Source organism: Malaya genurostris, chromosome 2 (genome assembly GCF_030247185.1).
Source record: "Malaya genurostris strain Urasoe2022 chromosome 2, Malgen_1.1, whole genome shotgun sequence".
Classification (NCBI taxonomy): domain Eukaryota; kingdom Metazoa; phylum Arthropoda; class Insecta; order Diptera; family Culicidae; genus Malaya; species Malaya genurostris.
The window spans coordinates 242061002-242077672 of NC_080571.1; the positions used below are offsets into that span (position 1 = coordinate 242061002).

General features: G+C 36.2%; 1 protein-coding gene and 1 non-coding gene across 4 annotated transcripts in view; both read right to left on the minus strand.

Annotated features, from left to right (window-relative positions):
- LOC131428349 (tenascin-R) overlaps positions 1-16671 on the minus strand; it is a 328173-nt gene that overhangs the window by 96919 nt on the left and 214583 nt on the right. The gene's annotated exons all lie outside the window — the stretch shown is intronic.
- On the minus strand, positions 12806-12969 carry LOC131433351 (U1 spliceosomal RNA). Its single transcript, XR_009230170.1, has one exon. It is a non-coding gene; the product is annotated as a U1 spliceosomal RNA (small nuclear RNA).

A 16671-nucleotide genomic window follows, 5' to 3' on the forward strand; every position in this document is an offset into this window, starting at 1 on the left:
ATTTCAAGAAATGAATTAATATTCATAATCAATCAGGACTAACTTTAAGGAATTTTAAAGTGCCCATTTTTCAATAATGATTAAACTCTCTGCATTTTAGCGTCACAATAAACTTTTCAGCATCAGTCGGCGAAAAAACTTCAAATGCAAGAACCGAGTAAAACATTTGTTTCGGAAGAACCGGTTTTTATACGATTTTTGCATTCGAAGTTTTCTGTTCGGTTCTTGCAAAACAGATGTTTTTAAAACGATTTTTGTCTTGTAAAATTCGTGTCCGGATTTTGCATTTAACAATACAGAAAACAGGGTTTTCAAAGTATGTTGCACTCATCCGATTTTTGCATTAAACCGTTCAATTGTGTTTCATTGCTGTTGGGTTAAAATTATATTTAACTAATTGATCGTCATAAAGAATTTATTTCATTGATGTTACAACAGAATAAGAGCTTATAAGAAATTTGTTATTTCGATATAAGCAAATGGTTCAACTAGATACGGAACGAAAAAATATCTTTTGTAAAATGAGCAGTTTTATAGAAGTGATTTGGGAACACAGCGCTTGAATGACAGTGTTTTTTTATCTGATCCACGAAATTTAATGTGATCATCCGAAGACGTTGTTTCGTGTCTCCGTGAAAATATCATGGAATCGTTTAGTTATGGTAGTTAGTTAAACCGAACATGACTTGCTACTGCTCGTGTTCACGGCCCCGGTGTGTGGATATGTGCATAAGAGCAGCGCCCGTACACGTTCTTCTGTGAATCGTTTAGTTGTACTTTGATTATCGACATATCTTTGCCTCGTGGTTGTGTGATTCAAAGTTCAATCTGATGATGTTTTCTCAACTACGGTTGTCTGTGAAACAAACAGAACGCTGAAGATTCGGTAGCCGGCTGTTCGGAATTTTTCGAATTTCGGAGAAAAATCGTTTTATATATCGTATCCTAGTAGGAAGTACATATTAACACAATACACGATAAAATTTCAACGTATTTTCGGTAGCCGACTATCCAGAGCAATAAACACATGATAATAATATTAATGTAGAAATGCAGAGGATTCCTCGGTTTCTAGTAGCAACATGAATCCAACTAACAATCTTTCCCATCTCAAGTTAATCTGCTTACGGACGTGACCGATGTCGGTATTGTTCAGTATGCAGAGATCAATGTAATTTTACCACTGTGAAACCGCATGTTATTCCCAGGAACTGTGCTTTGAACTGTGGCCCTGGTTGGCGGTTCAACAAGCCAGTTGTTATATGTTCGAGCTCCAACCTGAAAAAATCGTAGTGTCAGTAGGATCGTAGCATAAATATAAAATAAAGGTCTACTTGGCGGCCTAAACGCTATTGAATGTTTTTGAGATAGGATGTTTACTTTTCGAGTTATACGATGTTTTATATCAAAACTTTGTAATTTTTTGACGATATCTGGCATAATTGACTTTGTAAATAAAATATGCTTTGAGATTTAGATTGCACACGGTAATAGTTATCCAACAAGCCATAGATTGCTGAAATCTGTCCATAATTAACGGAGATATCGATATTTTCGACTAAGCAACTTTTTCCCCTATTCCAGTGCACATTTTCCCCGCTATTGTTTTAGATTTTTGGATCTGATGATTACTTTTCGAGTTATAAAAACGTTTATGTAAAAATGTGCAGTTTCTTGACGATATCTGTCACTGTTGACCTTGGAAATTATATACAGTTCCTAATTTTCCTAATTACCTTATTGTAATACCAATCAAACGAGCGGTAGATTGTAAGAATTCGTCAACTAATCACGGAGATAACGATATTTTTGTGTTGTCGATTTATTCGTCATATCTCAATAGTTGAGGAGTCGTATCCCTCAAATATAATATGTATATTTATTGAAATTGTCCTGATTATTTTGATAAATATTTTATCCTACTTATTTTAATAAAAAAATCGACCACCAGTCATTCTAGTCTCAATTTTTGAAAGGCCAACGAATATTGATGCAGAAAATATGCGGATCGATAAATAAAAGCTATCGTCTCACTGATAAGTGGGTTAAGCAGGTTTTTATTTAAATTCAGTATTATTAATTTAAAAATTTTTTGCTTTTCAATGTTGTTTTACATCGATGAACGCTTTCTATCTAATTTTCGATTCAACTGATTTCATATTACTCTCAATTTACTTGTCGTGTAAATTTCTTTATTTTTTCGGTGTAGTGCGAATGATTTGGTTAGTAAACAAAAGCGTACTTCAGCGCTTACGTCACATATTCGACAACGTTCTCGGAGCCAAAAGTATCAACAATTATACTTTTAAACTAAGATTTGTCGGTTATATTATTTATACGAATAGGTATCCGGAACCGGAAGTAACAACTATAAGTACTACGAATTTGATTAATGAACCGATAGTAGCTATCAAATCAGCCTAAATCGGTTTAGCCATCTCCAAGAAAAGTGAACGTATAGAAAAAAGTGTGGTTTATCGGTTACGGAATCCGATGTGTCAGTTACTCGATCTTTGAATTTAATTCACTACATAAAAGTAGTTTTCGAAGGAGTCTAAGCTTAAGCAATTGATTCTTAAACTTGATACACATCCTAGTTCTACCTTTAAGAGCAGTAAGAGATTGTTAAATTTGGTTCAGCCATCTCCAGTGCAGAGAGAAATCTTTGAAAGGTTACCACACATAACGTTTGCATTTAAACAAATGGACAAAAATAACCGATTTTTCATGGGTTCACCTTCACCCTCACTGATGAAACTACCCATGCAGTATCAATCATAGTAACTCATGAGTCACGAGAAAAAAGCAGAATTAGCTCTATCAGTCTAACTCCAACCGCGATGGCATAAACAGTTAAGCAACTCCGTTCAGAAGTGTGTGCATTCATAGAACGGCACCCCGCCGCGTCGAAAACGGACATCGTGCGACACTTTGTGAATGCCGGATACGCCCGTTCCGACATCTACAACATCTTGACACTATTAGACACCTGGCGAACATGAACATGTATGTCATGTATTCATTTCACACACCAGGTTCTCCAAGAAGGTGCTACTGTGGCTGACAATTATCAAGAAGGGGATGTCAAAGCCGCTCTTCTTTCACTACAGACTGGCCGTGAACGGGGAAATTCATAATACGAAATGCCTGCCGGAAGTTGCGTCGTTCATCAAGAAATACCATAAGGGCGAAGATGTGGTGTTCTTGGTTGTCAACTAAGAGGTCGAGATCTCAGAGATGGCTGGACCGATTTTTATCAAACTAGTCGCAGATGAAAGGTCTCCCCGTCACCCAGAACGCTATTGAATGGTTTTGAGATCGGATGTTTACTTTTTGAGTTATACATATAGTTTTATGTCAAAATACATATAGTTTTATGTCAAATTTTTTTCTGTCACACTTGATCTTGAAAACAGAATATGTTTCCAAACTTAGATTCCGCGGGGCAATAGCTATCCAACAAATCATAGCGATTTTAGCACGGTTCGTTTTTGGCTACATAATCGTTCAAATACGGCATATGTAAATCAAATATGTAATTCAAATTCGATCCGATTTGCAGTTTCGACATTAAAGAGTAATGAGTAATTATTATCTCAAATTGGTGCTTAAAAATATATTCATGCAAAAACACGCGGATTGATAAAAAAAGGTTTCATCTCACTGCTTGCGTAAAGACAAAATGAAGCTTTCTTTAAAAGCACGGTCTAAGCGCACATATGCAGAAATGCTTAAAACGGTCATACATGTCTCCCCCTTGGAAACCGAAAACGGTTTTTCAAATCTTATGGAGCCAGAGGAATCTGACTCCGACGGAAATAGTGAAGATACCTCGTTTGTCACTCCTCAAGGGTCTGTTAAGAGGAGATTAACAAACCACAAAATACCTAAAAAGACACCTAAAATTACATCTTCAAAAAAAGATCCCCGTGTTAAAGCTAAAAAGCCAAATTTAAAACCAAAAACTGTGCCTCCTGGTTTGTCAAATTCACAAACCAATCCAGAAACTAGCTCAAGGAAAGACAATAATCCAGTGGGCTCCGTTTCACATTCACCAACAGGATTACTTAAGTTTTCGGAAATTGTAGAATGGATTTTCGCAGCATTCAATATTTCTGAACCTCTAAAGACTATCATAACGGCATTCCTTCCAATAGCTAGAACTTTTTTGAAACAGTTATCAGCTCAATGGCCAGTTCTTTCAGGTTTTGTATCATTTGATGGATAATTTATCATCCGCCGCAAATGATTCAATCACTGTCCTGCAGTGGAATTGTCGAAGCATCATGCCAAAACTTGATTCATTTAAAGTTTTGTTGCATAGTCAAAAATGTGATGTATTTACTTTGTGCGAAACATGGCTTACATCAAACATAGCCTTAAGTTTTAATGACTTTAACATTATACGTCTCGATAGAGACTCTCCGTATGGTGGAGTGCTTTTAGGAATTAAGAAATGTTATTCCTTTTATAGATTAAATATTCCTACGACTTCTAGTATAGAAGTTGTTGCTAGTCAAATAAACATTAAAGGAAAGGACATTTGCATTGCTTCAGTATATATTCCTCCAAGAGCTCAAGTTGGACAACGACAGCTTAATGAAATTGTCGAAGCCCTTCCTGCTCCACGTTTGATTTTAGGAGATTTCAATTCGCACGGAATGATGTGGGGTTCCGTTTACAATGATAGCAGATCATCCTTAATATATAATATTTGCGACAATTTTAGCATGACGGTACTAAATATGGGTAGCATGACACGGATCCCAAGACCTCCTGCACGTCCAAGTGCATTAGATTTATCTCTTTGCTCGACTTCAATTCGACTAGATTGCACCTGGAAAGTATTTCCTGATTTACACGGTAGCGATCATTTACCAATCATCATCTCAATTAGCAGTAACAAAGGCATTGCTAATTCAGTTAATATTCCATATGATTTGACAAAAAATATTGACTGGATTAAATACCAAAGTAATATTTCAAGTGCCTTAACTTCAATGGAAGAGCTCCCCCCACTTGAAGAATATGACTTCCTCGTTTGTTCGATTCTGGAGGCCGCAGAACAAGCCCAAACCAAACGATTTCTTGGTCCATCGTCTAACAGAAGGCCTCCAAACCCTTGGTGGGACAAAGAGTGCTCAGATGCTAAGCACGCGAAACAAAATGCCTTCAAGATGTTTTTAAAACGAGGAGGAGGAACTCCTCAGAATTTTGAAAAATTCTTGACTTTAGAAACCAAGTACAAGAGCATACTTCGGGCCAAGAAATGTAGCTATTGGAGACATTTTGTCGAAGGTTTGTCAAGAGAAACCTCAATGAGCACTCTTTGGAATACGGCCAGACGAATGAGGAATCGTAACGTAGGAAATGAGAGTGAGGAATACTCGAACCGATGGATATTTGATTTTGCGAGGAAAGTTTGTCCAGATTCTGTTCCTACGCATAGCATTATTAGGGAATCTTTTTCAAATAATGGTTCCATTGATAGCCCCTTTTCTATGATGGAATTTTCCATAGCACTCATGTCTTGTAACAATAACGCTCCTGGGTTGGACAGAATTAAATTCAACTTGGTGAAGAATCTGCCCGACCTCGCAAAAAGACGTTTGTTGGAATTGTTCAACAAGCTTCTTGAGCAAAATATTGTTCCACCTGACTGGCAAGGTGGCAAGTGAAAGTTATCGCCATTCAAAAGCCGGGGAAACCAGCTTCCAATCACAACTCATATAGACCCATCGCGATGTTGTCCTGCATCAGAAAATTGTTCGAAAAAATTATTCTACGACGTCTCGACACTTGGGTCGAGACGAACGGTTTGTTGTCAGATACTCAGTTTGGCTTCCGTAGAAATAAAGGGACGAATGATTGCCTTGCATTACTTTCGTCTGACATCCAAATTGCCTTCGCTCAAAAGCAACAAATGGCATCTGTATTTTTAGACATTAAAGGAGCATTTGATTCAGTTTCCATTGATGTTCTTTCAGACAAGCTTCACCAACATGGACTCCCAGCGGTTATAAATAATTATTTGCACAACCTTTTGTCAGAGAAACGCATGCATTTTTCACATGGCGATTTGGTAACATTCAGAATTAGCTACATGGGTCTACCGCAAGGCTCTTGCCTCAGTCCGCTCCTCTATAATTTTTACGTAAATGACATTGACAGCTGTCTAGTATCCCCATGTACACTAAGACAATTGGCAGATGATGGCGTAGTTTCAGTTACTGGACCCAAAGCTATTGATCTGCATAAACCATTGCAAGATACCTTAGATAACTTGTCCGATTGGGCTGTTCATCTTGGTATCGAATTCTCTGCGGAGAAAACAGAGTTAGTCGTCTTTTCAAGAAAGCATGATCCCGCGCAGCTTCAGCTCCATATGATGGGAAGAATGATCCAACAAGTTTTGACTTTCAAATACCTCGGGGTGTGGTTTGATTCCAAATGCACGTGGGGAGGACACATTAGGTTTCTGATAACAAAATGCCAACAAAGAGTAAATTTTCTTCGAACAATAACCGGATCTTGGTGGGGTGCTCATCCGGAAGATCTAATAAAATTGTATCAGACAACGATACTTTCAGTGATGGAATATGGATGCGTTTGCTTTCGTTCCGCTGCAAACTCTCATATTATCAAATTAGAGCGAATTCAATATCGTTGTTTGCGAATTGCTTTAGGCTGCATGCATTCGACACATACAATGAGTCTTGAAGTTCTGGCGGGAGTTCTTCCATTGAAGGATCGTTTTTGGGAGCTTTCGTCGCGACTGCTAATAAGATGCGAGGTACTGAATCCCCTAGTTATTAATAACTTCGAAAGGCTAGTTGAGCTTCAATCTCAAACAAGATTCATGACTGTATATTTTAACCATATGTCACAGGAAATCAACCCTTCAAGATATATTCCTATCCGTGTCAGCCTCCTAAATGTCCCTGACTCAACTTTATTTTTCGACACATCCATGCAGCGCGAAGTGCGTGGAATTCCGGAACACCTACGCTCGTTGGAAATCCCAAAAATATTTACAAGTAAGTTCAGGCATATCGACTCTGAGAAAATGTTTTACACGGACGGATCGCGAATTGAAGAAGCGACAGGGTTTGGTATGTTCAACAATAATGTTTCGGTCTCCTTTAGGCTTCAAGAACCTGCATCTGTTTATATAGCAGAGTTAGCAGCAGTTCATTATAGTTTGAGTATAATCGTCACATTATCTCCAAACCATTATTTTCTTTTCACAGATAGTCTGAGTGCAATTGAAGCCATTCGCTCAAAGGCTGCTGGCAAAAATGAACCTTTTTTCTTGGGCAAAATAAAACAGTGCCTGAACGTCATATTGAATAATAATTATCAAATCACAATAGTTTGGGTTCCGGCTCATTGCTCCATTCCAGGCAATGAAAGAGCCGATATTTTAGCCAAACGTGGTGCTATTGAGGGTGAAATTTATGAGAGACCAATTGCTTTCAATGAATTCTATAGCGCGTCTCGCCAAAGAACACTTGCCAGCTGGCAAGCTTCTTGGGATAAAGATGATCTGGGTCGGTGGATGCACTCAATTATTCCTAAAATATCGACAAAGGCATGGTTCAGGGGACTGGATGTGAGTAGAGATTTCATTCGTGTGATGTCCAGACTCATGTCCAATCACTACACGTTAGATGCACATCTCCTTCGAATTGGACTTTCCGAGACTAATCATTGTGCTTGTGGCGAAGGTTACCGCGATATTGACCATGTTGTTTGGACATGCGTGGAGTATCGTGATGTCAGATCTCAACTAATAAATTCCTTGCGTACCCAAGGTAGACTATCCAATGTCCCAGTTCGCGACATTCTTGCTTGTCGTGACGTTCCTTACATGAAACTTCTTTATTATTTCATTAAGTCCATTGGAGTTCCAATTTAAATTTTATTTTATGTTAGATTGTTTTCTCTTCCATGAGCTCAACCAATAGCCAGCTATCTTATATTAAATAAAAGTGATGAACTGATACAAACAAACCTGAAATAGTTATAAGATCATGTACAAAATAAATGTATTTCATTTAATGTAATTTATAATAGCAACTCGCTTGATAAAAACAGTGTTTAGATTAACTAATGAATACCAACATACTAATAGGATATTCGAAATGTATTAGGTTTAAAGTACTATGTATTGTAGATGCCACGGCGAAGAAAAACTTATGTATATTGCCTATGAAATAAACGTATTTATGAAAATCTCACTGCTTGGTGGATTAAGCACGTTTTTTGCAAGTAAGCATAAATTATTACCTTCCATGGGAAATTTATCAAAAGCATTTATCTGACTTAACCATTAATCTGGTGATAAATCCGAAAAAGTTCCTTTTTTCAATGCAAACATTTTCCAATCTTGTGTTAGGTTCACCAAATGATCAATTTAGCGTAGCTCATCTACCCAGAAACCCTTGACATTTTTCAAGTCGGTTTTCGCAGCAATTATATAACCTTTCTGCAGAGAAAGGTAAAACTATAAAACAAAAAAAAATTAGAAGCATGTTTGTTAATTTTTAAATGTTTTAATAAATGAATTCCCAAAATTCTAAAATATAATGGTAGTTAAATAATGTTGTCGCCAACCAAAAATCAGATTAAAGTAGTAATAATATAAATAATCATTAATATATTAATTCAGGAATATATAATATGTAGTAAACATCAGGTTAATTAATTTAAAGCATAATTTGAGAAGTTTTGTATGCTAATGAGTTTGGATGCGTGAGACTCGGCTTATGAATTTTATCAGTGCGTGTAGACTCATGATACGCGTCTGTGATACAGCCTGGAAGAAATTGGTTAATCATCTGCTTTGTTGCTACTGATCTTCTTTTTAGTGTGGATTTTTTTTGGTCGAATGTTGATGTATTGAACATGATCGTTTGATTTCCTTTTTCCAACGGTTTCATAAATAGTTACTATATAAAACTGTATTTTTCCTCACCGACAATATCATGAATCTAATGTGTGTCTTGGTTTTTTGGAAGATATTGTATCTTGCGTGTGTTGTTTGGTTGTTGAGCATCAATGTTCTTGTAAATTTAAAGTACTATCAGTGCTAGAATTTTCAATGCTATTTCCTTTCAAAACTGTACAACTTGCACAAGCTGAATGTGAAATGAAAAATCAATGTAATCGAGGAAGTCAACTTTTAACCACTTAAATGTTCCTGCCCTTCCGTGTCATTATAACATACTTTTAAAAATGTATCATTGTGCTATAATTTCGTTACTGCTTCGCCATGGCATACTTTCACCCTTAGCAACACCAAAAAAAATAAGATTATTATTTCCTATCTTAGTTATAAGATTATTATCATTATGTTGGGTCATTCATCGATTATAGCAACGAATTATTAATGGAACCAGAGCGGAGCACGAAAATAACAGGCAAATAAATTGAGTGATACATACAATATTGTATCGGCACATTACATTTTATTATTCAATCAAGATGATTCGAGCGTCAAATTAATTGATCTCGATTCCAAATTTCCTTTCAAAAGCTTCCTATGTTGAGCATCGACCAGGCACTCCACCGTAGCGGAAAGACCGGAGCAACCGGAGGACGTACGGCTGGTGGTAATTTGCATACATAACGCGACTACGGTCCCCGGCGCAAGCCTTTTGGGCGGAGATCCAAAGCTTGAGCGGATAGGCGTGTGGCTCGGTTGCGTTATGGTAGTGAACTTGTTGCTCTTGAAAAAGAAAACGGATATGACAGACATGAGAATCAACTGTAGCACTGTCTGTGCTGGGTCGTTACGAACGTGAACGAACGGACGGTGAACGAGTTTCATTCGCCCTCACGTTCCTGCACTGCACCACCCCCCTTCGTTTCTTGCGGATGGATTGACAATTACTATGATTGAATCTAATTGCGACACAGGTTTGCAGGCGTTGAGTTTTATATTCTTGCAGTCTGCGAAATACATAGACATGAACGCAAATGTAAGTAAATGTTGGGATGCACTTGAAATTTTGATTGAAATATTACGAGACAAAAGACGATGAAATTTTTATGAAAATAAGATCAACTGTAGACCGAAGAAACCATGACAATCAACAAAGTAGAAGGCCAGTATGGCTTTTGCATAAATTTAAATGATCTATACTATCTTGAAAGGGTATAATATTGGTTTTGTTTTTTATATGTCCGGAAATCGACAAACAAAAATTGTTGGAATTTGAAGTTTGTAAACAAATAGAAGTAACACAAATACAAACCAATATGCAAATGTATTAATTGGATCATTTACATATGGATGATTTTTCACATATTCCCGTGACCATTAGGAAAGGTGCCAAGTGCAAATGACAGAACCTCTTTGTTTACTTACTCTTTCAATTGTATTCCTGTATTTTACGACAATTTTAAAAATACAGATCGATCCGATGGGTTCAGTCGTTATTCTATGTAAAAGGTTAGAGAGAGGGATTACCGATAGCACTGTAATAATCGAAAGATAAGATAAACAAAAAGAAACTCTTATTTGCACTTAGGACCTTTCCTCGTGTTTGCCTTCGTATGCTTCTAAGAGAGACGAAAGTGCTACATTTGAACTTTTTTATTGGCTTCATTTGATTTACTCAAAGTGTCATAATGAAGACATCATCCACTAAGGAGTGTATCGAAAATAAGCTATCCACAAATTTTTCTTTAAAATTTTGATAAAAAACGATATTTTATTCAAACTAAAAATTGATCCTTCATTTTACAAGGTTAAACTTGAGCATAATAAAAACCGGATAAAATTTAAGTTATTTCTTCACGAATTTTCGAACTTTTGAGCCCAAATTTTTTTGAACTCCTGCATGTTCCCAGCTGCCTAACCAGCCTTCTTGAAGACCCTCTTCATGATTGCCGAGTAACGTTCGATGGGTCGAAGCTGAGGGCAATTTGGTGGATTAATATTTTTCCCAACGAAATTTATACCTTTTTCCGCAAGCCAATTGAGAGTGGTTTTGGCATAGTGAGCCGACGCTAAATCCGGCCAAAACAGTGGAGGTGTACTATGCTTCTTATATAAAGGCAGTAATCTCTGATGGGTTCACTAAGATCGATAGATTTCTGCATTTATAGTTCCGGTAGTGTAAAAAATGGTTGACTTCAAACCACAGGAACATATTGCTTGCCTTACCAGTACCTTTTGACCAAATTTCTCCCCTTGAATCGCCCTGTCTGCATCGCTCACATCCTCCCCAACGACGACAGTAAAGTATTGTAGACCTGGAAGGGTTTTTGAATCCTCCTTTACATAAGTCTCATCGTCTATCAAAACGCATGCATCCGGATAAGGCAGAAGACGCGAATACAATTTCCGGGCCCTTGTTGCTGCTCTACACTTTTTCTGCTTCTTGTAGGTATTCAGGTGATTTCGCCTCTTGAAACGCTTGTCATTCCGACACTCGTTCCTGTTTTTTTGCTAAACCACGTATTGACATTGATTTTGTCTTCATGATTAGAGATACCACTTTCTGGTCTAGTTTCGGGATGGAAGAACCGGGTTTTCTGCCTTCTCCTGGTAACTCATCCAAAGAATAGTGTTCCCCAAACTTATTAATGATGGTTTAACAGTGGCATGATGAATTCCAAACCCCTTCGCCAATTTCGCATAGTAACACCCTTCTCACTTTGCCATGTGTCCAGAAACTTAATTTTTACTTTCTATTCAATACGCGACATTTTGAAAACGCAGAATTTTAACCGCACAAGCAAGTAAACAAACGAAAGCTGACAGCCAAACGCATAGCAAGCTGTGATCTGAGCATAAAAAAACCATCACAGATACATGCGTACAACACAAATGTATGTGGATAGCTTATTTTACATACATATGTTCACTAAACAAAACGATTCCGGCTATCCTGGTTCCCGGCTTTCGATTAACGACAGGAGATAATAGTCATATGGTCAAAAATGAATCTTACTCAAATTTCTCAGAAGTAACAGAACCGATATTCCCAATCTCAGGGTCAAATGAAAGGCCTTATGATCATACGAAAAATTACTGCGTATTTTCAGATTCAACAAAAATTCAAACCATCGTTTAGACTCCGATGTATAAATCCGTAGAAAATTGTCAAAATTTGAATAAAAACTGGTAGAGTTTTTATATATGAGAATATGATTTATATGAGAAAGGCAGCATTACTCCACTAGGTGGATTAAAACCGGTTTTATTCTTTGACATTTACGGCATAGTTGGCCCAGATGGAAAAATAGCTAACTTAGAAGTTACAATCTTTTTGAAATAGGTGAGTTTTGGAAAATGAATGATATATTATTGTTCAATTCAGTTTTATCAAAAAACGCAAAACTTCAAAAAAAAAGTTTGTTGACGAAATTTTGCAAAATGCCACCGTTCCTGTTTCAGAGATTTAGCGGTTTTTGATTATCTAAATAAAAAAGAGTCAAACAAATATACAAAAATATCGCCATTCGAAATCAAATGGAATTATGCCATGACAAGAGCTCTAATAATTCCATTCGCAATCTGTATTATGAAAGAAATACACTTACTAATGCCTGACAAAAGAAATGTAGTTTAAATTCATCGTTCAAACAGTTGTGCATACCTGAAAATAAACAAAAAAAAACTATTGATAAAAAACTTTGATAAATTTTCTAACCTTAGAAATACTATTCATCGTGTAGGATTGTTAGTTAATGTAAAAGAAAATATTTGACAGATCACTGCATTAAAAAAAGTGAGTTCAATTTCATAAACTATACTTCTTATGGATACTCTTCTTTCTTTCCACGTTCAAGATCGGGATGTGCGCGAACGCACGTCCCGGCTACCAAAAATTGCACATACGAGTCATCCACATGAGGGATAGTCGCAGAGGTCAACCCATCCGAGGTGCAATGGACAGGCCTCGCCCTGGGGGAACCGCCTTGTTGATCACGGTAACCCCTATGCCAGGTAAGTATGCTTTCTTGCCCGCATCCGAAATCTATCCTTTATGAGACAATATGAAGCATTAGCGATTTGCAAACTTTCTGCTCGAAGGTCTTTAAACCATGAAGCATAGGTAGCCTAATATGCTCAATACAAAACAGAAGAAATATAAAACCGTTTAGAAAACAGCATAATTTCATATACGAGGAAAGTTTCTAATACGATTTTTTCTTGAAATTCTTATTATTATATAATGATTATAATATAAAGATTTCTTCTACACGGAAAACCCTCCAATCAAAAAATTACGATCTCGCAATTTTTGATTTTTGCAGTTGTTGATCTAACTAATAATTAGTTGATTCAACCAATTTGATATGTTTGATTTGCACATATTGAAGTAGTTGAAAAATATGTTGTTTTTAATGCTGTCTAATGTCAAAAACAGCACAAAGCAAAGCAAAAATCGAATTGGAAAATCAACCATTATTTTAGTTGAAATTCAAATGCGTTTCTTAAAAATTTTCATGCAAACGAAATTCGCTTATTATACGTTTGTAAAACTCGTGAAGAGTAACTTTTGAATGATAGTAAATTAGTGTTTATCATAACACTAGTTGTCAGAATATTAATGTGATGATAAATTATCTACATCTTTACTGCTCTGGTGTTACAAGAACTAACGATTGATATAAAGTAGTGCTATGCACAGAAATGATAGCCGTTAGAGATATTGCAATTAACAAAACGAGTTTAACCAAAACTAGAACCCAGTGAATAGTATGCGTTTGAATTTTGGTCCTAAAATCTACTTGATTCTCCATCGTGAAATGCATGTTAATGAATGAGCATCATGTTATCTTCGAGTCATGTACAAAAATTGTATGAACAAAGTGATTAAATGTTGAAACTGTAAGTTGCAATGGCTCAAAAAATAAAAATCAGTGCATTCGGTTCGACTTTTTGTTCGTAAGTAATATAGTGGTCACAATTAGAAAGTTTCGTTGACACCAGCACTACCAGCACTTGGCCTGGGTTGGTGGTTCAATGCATAGGGCGCTGGTCTTACAAGCCAGTTTTCGTATGTTCGAGCCCCGACCTGGAAGGATTCTTAGTGTCAGTAGGATCCATAGTACTAGCCATGCAATGATTCTGTACACTAAGAATCGGCTGCGAAGTCTGTTGAAACAGAAAGGCCAAATTCCACAAAAGGAATGTAATGCCAGGACTTTGCTTCTTAGCACTACTAAAAGACAGTATATTAAAAACAAAACTAAAAATGGTTTCAATGAATAATTCATTTAATATAAAGCAAGAGCTGAGAGAGGTTTTATCATACCGATAGATGGGAGGTAATATATTAACATACCGAATTGTCATTTAAAAAATCAGAACGTATATCAATAAGGAATATTTTATTATCATTCAAACTTCATAAAGACAATGGAAGTTTCAATTTAATAATTGACCCTTTTGAGGGTTAGTTCTGACTCCTACTGCGTCCATTAGTTCATCCAATAGCAAAATTTTAATAAAAATGATGTGCTCATACAAACAAACTCAAAATAGGTTACGAAATCAACAACAAAATGTATAAAAATTTCAGCTTATTTTATAATTTATAGCAGTTAATCGCTTGGTTCAAATAATGATCTTAAGAAGATTTAATAATAAATAACGAAATAGCTAATATGATATTTAAAACCTGTTTTAATCCACCTAGTGGTGTAATGATGCCTTTCTCATATCAATCAAAATATCATATATAATACTGTGGTATTCTTCAAAATTATTTTTCTTCGATTCTTAAAAGAATAATCGAAATAGATTTGTTTGACCGTCTACTGATAAAAACTATCAATTGGAAAGATTTGAGGTCCATTTAGAAAACTTTTTACGGTTTTTCGCTCTTTTCAGTGATGGTATAAAATTTTTAACACACTTTACCCTATATTTCCGGATCCGGAAGTCGGATCCTGATGAAATTCAGGAATTACGTATGGGACCACAGGACCTTTCATTTGAACCTAAGTTTGTGAAAATCGGTCGCGCCATCTATGAGAAAAGTTAGAACACATATTTTCATTTTTTTGCACATTTTACCCCATAAAGTTAGGGCAAAAAACGTTACATACACACATACACACACAAACACAAACACACACACAGACATTTTGCGTATTCGACGAACTGAGTCGAATGGTATATGACACTCGGCCCTCCGGGCCTCGGTTCAAACGTCGGTTTTCACAGTGATTGCATAACCTTTCTATATGAGAAAGGCAAAAAAAAAATTTTCTTCGATTCTTAAAAGAATAACCGAAATCGGTTTGTTTGACCGTCTACTGATAAAAACCATCAAATTGGAGAAGATTTGAGGTCGATTTAGAAAATTTTTCAAGGTTTTTCCTCATTTTCAGTGATGGTGTACAATTTTTAACACACTTTACCCTATATTTCCGGATCCGGAAGTCGGATCCGCATGAAATTCAGGAATAACGCATGGGACCACAGGACCTTTCATTTGAAGTTTGTGAAAATCGGTCGCGCCATCTATGAGCAAAGTTTAAACACATATTTTCTTTTTTTTGCACATTTTACCCCATAACTCTCGAACCGGAAGTCGGATCGAAATAATGTTCAGGAATTTTGTATGGGACCTCAAGACCTTTCATTTGAATCTAAGTTTGTGAAAATCGGTTCAGCCATCTCTGAGAAAAGTTAGTGCACTTATTTTCACTATTTTTTGCACATTTTACCCCATAATTCCGGAACCGGAAGTCGGATCCAAATAATATTCAGGAATTTTGTATGGGACCACAAGACCTTTCATTTGAATCTAAGTTTGTGAAAATCGGTTAAGCCATCTCCGAGAAAAGTTAGTGCAAAAAAACGTTACATACACACATACGCACATACACACACACACATACACACACACACACACACACACACACACACACACACACACACACACACACACACACACACACACACACACACACACACACACACACACACACACACACACACACACACACATACACACACAGACATTTTGCGTACTCGACGAACTGAGTCGAATGGTATATGAAACTCGGCCCTCCGAGCCTCGGTTCAAAAGTCGGTTTTCACAGTGATTGCATAACCTTTCTATATGAGAAAGGCAAAAATAAGAGGAATATGTTTTATTAAACTCAAATCGCTGTGTCGATATTAGTACTATATTAGGTTAAGAATTCTATGTAAAAGTGATGATACGGCGAAGAAAAACTTATGTAAATTGCCTTAAGAAATAAACGTATTTATGGAAAAAAAATTATCATTCAAAATCAATAATTTTGCTTAAGTTGAAATAACTAATCGTAATATCTAAAACAACTAAAACTCATTTGTTTTTCAACTCACATAACTGTTAAATAAAAAACAATGTCGGTTGCTGTAACTAAATTCTTTATTGAAATTGAAAGGTGTGTATCTTGACTAACTGACAGCATCTATTTTTCAACCAAAATTTTTGTTATTTCAACCATCGTTTCTGTTGATCGAAAAACAAAAATAACAGTTTAGAAAAAAACAACAATCGATTAGTTGTACCAAATTTTAACCAATCAAATTCAGAAAAACAACAAATATTTTGGTTGTTTCACGATCGCGAGGGGTTCCATGTATGGCACGATAGTTTCTTCACCTTAACGATAAATATATTATTGCACTTCTTTCATAAATTATTC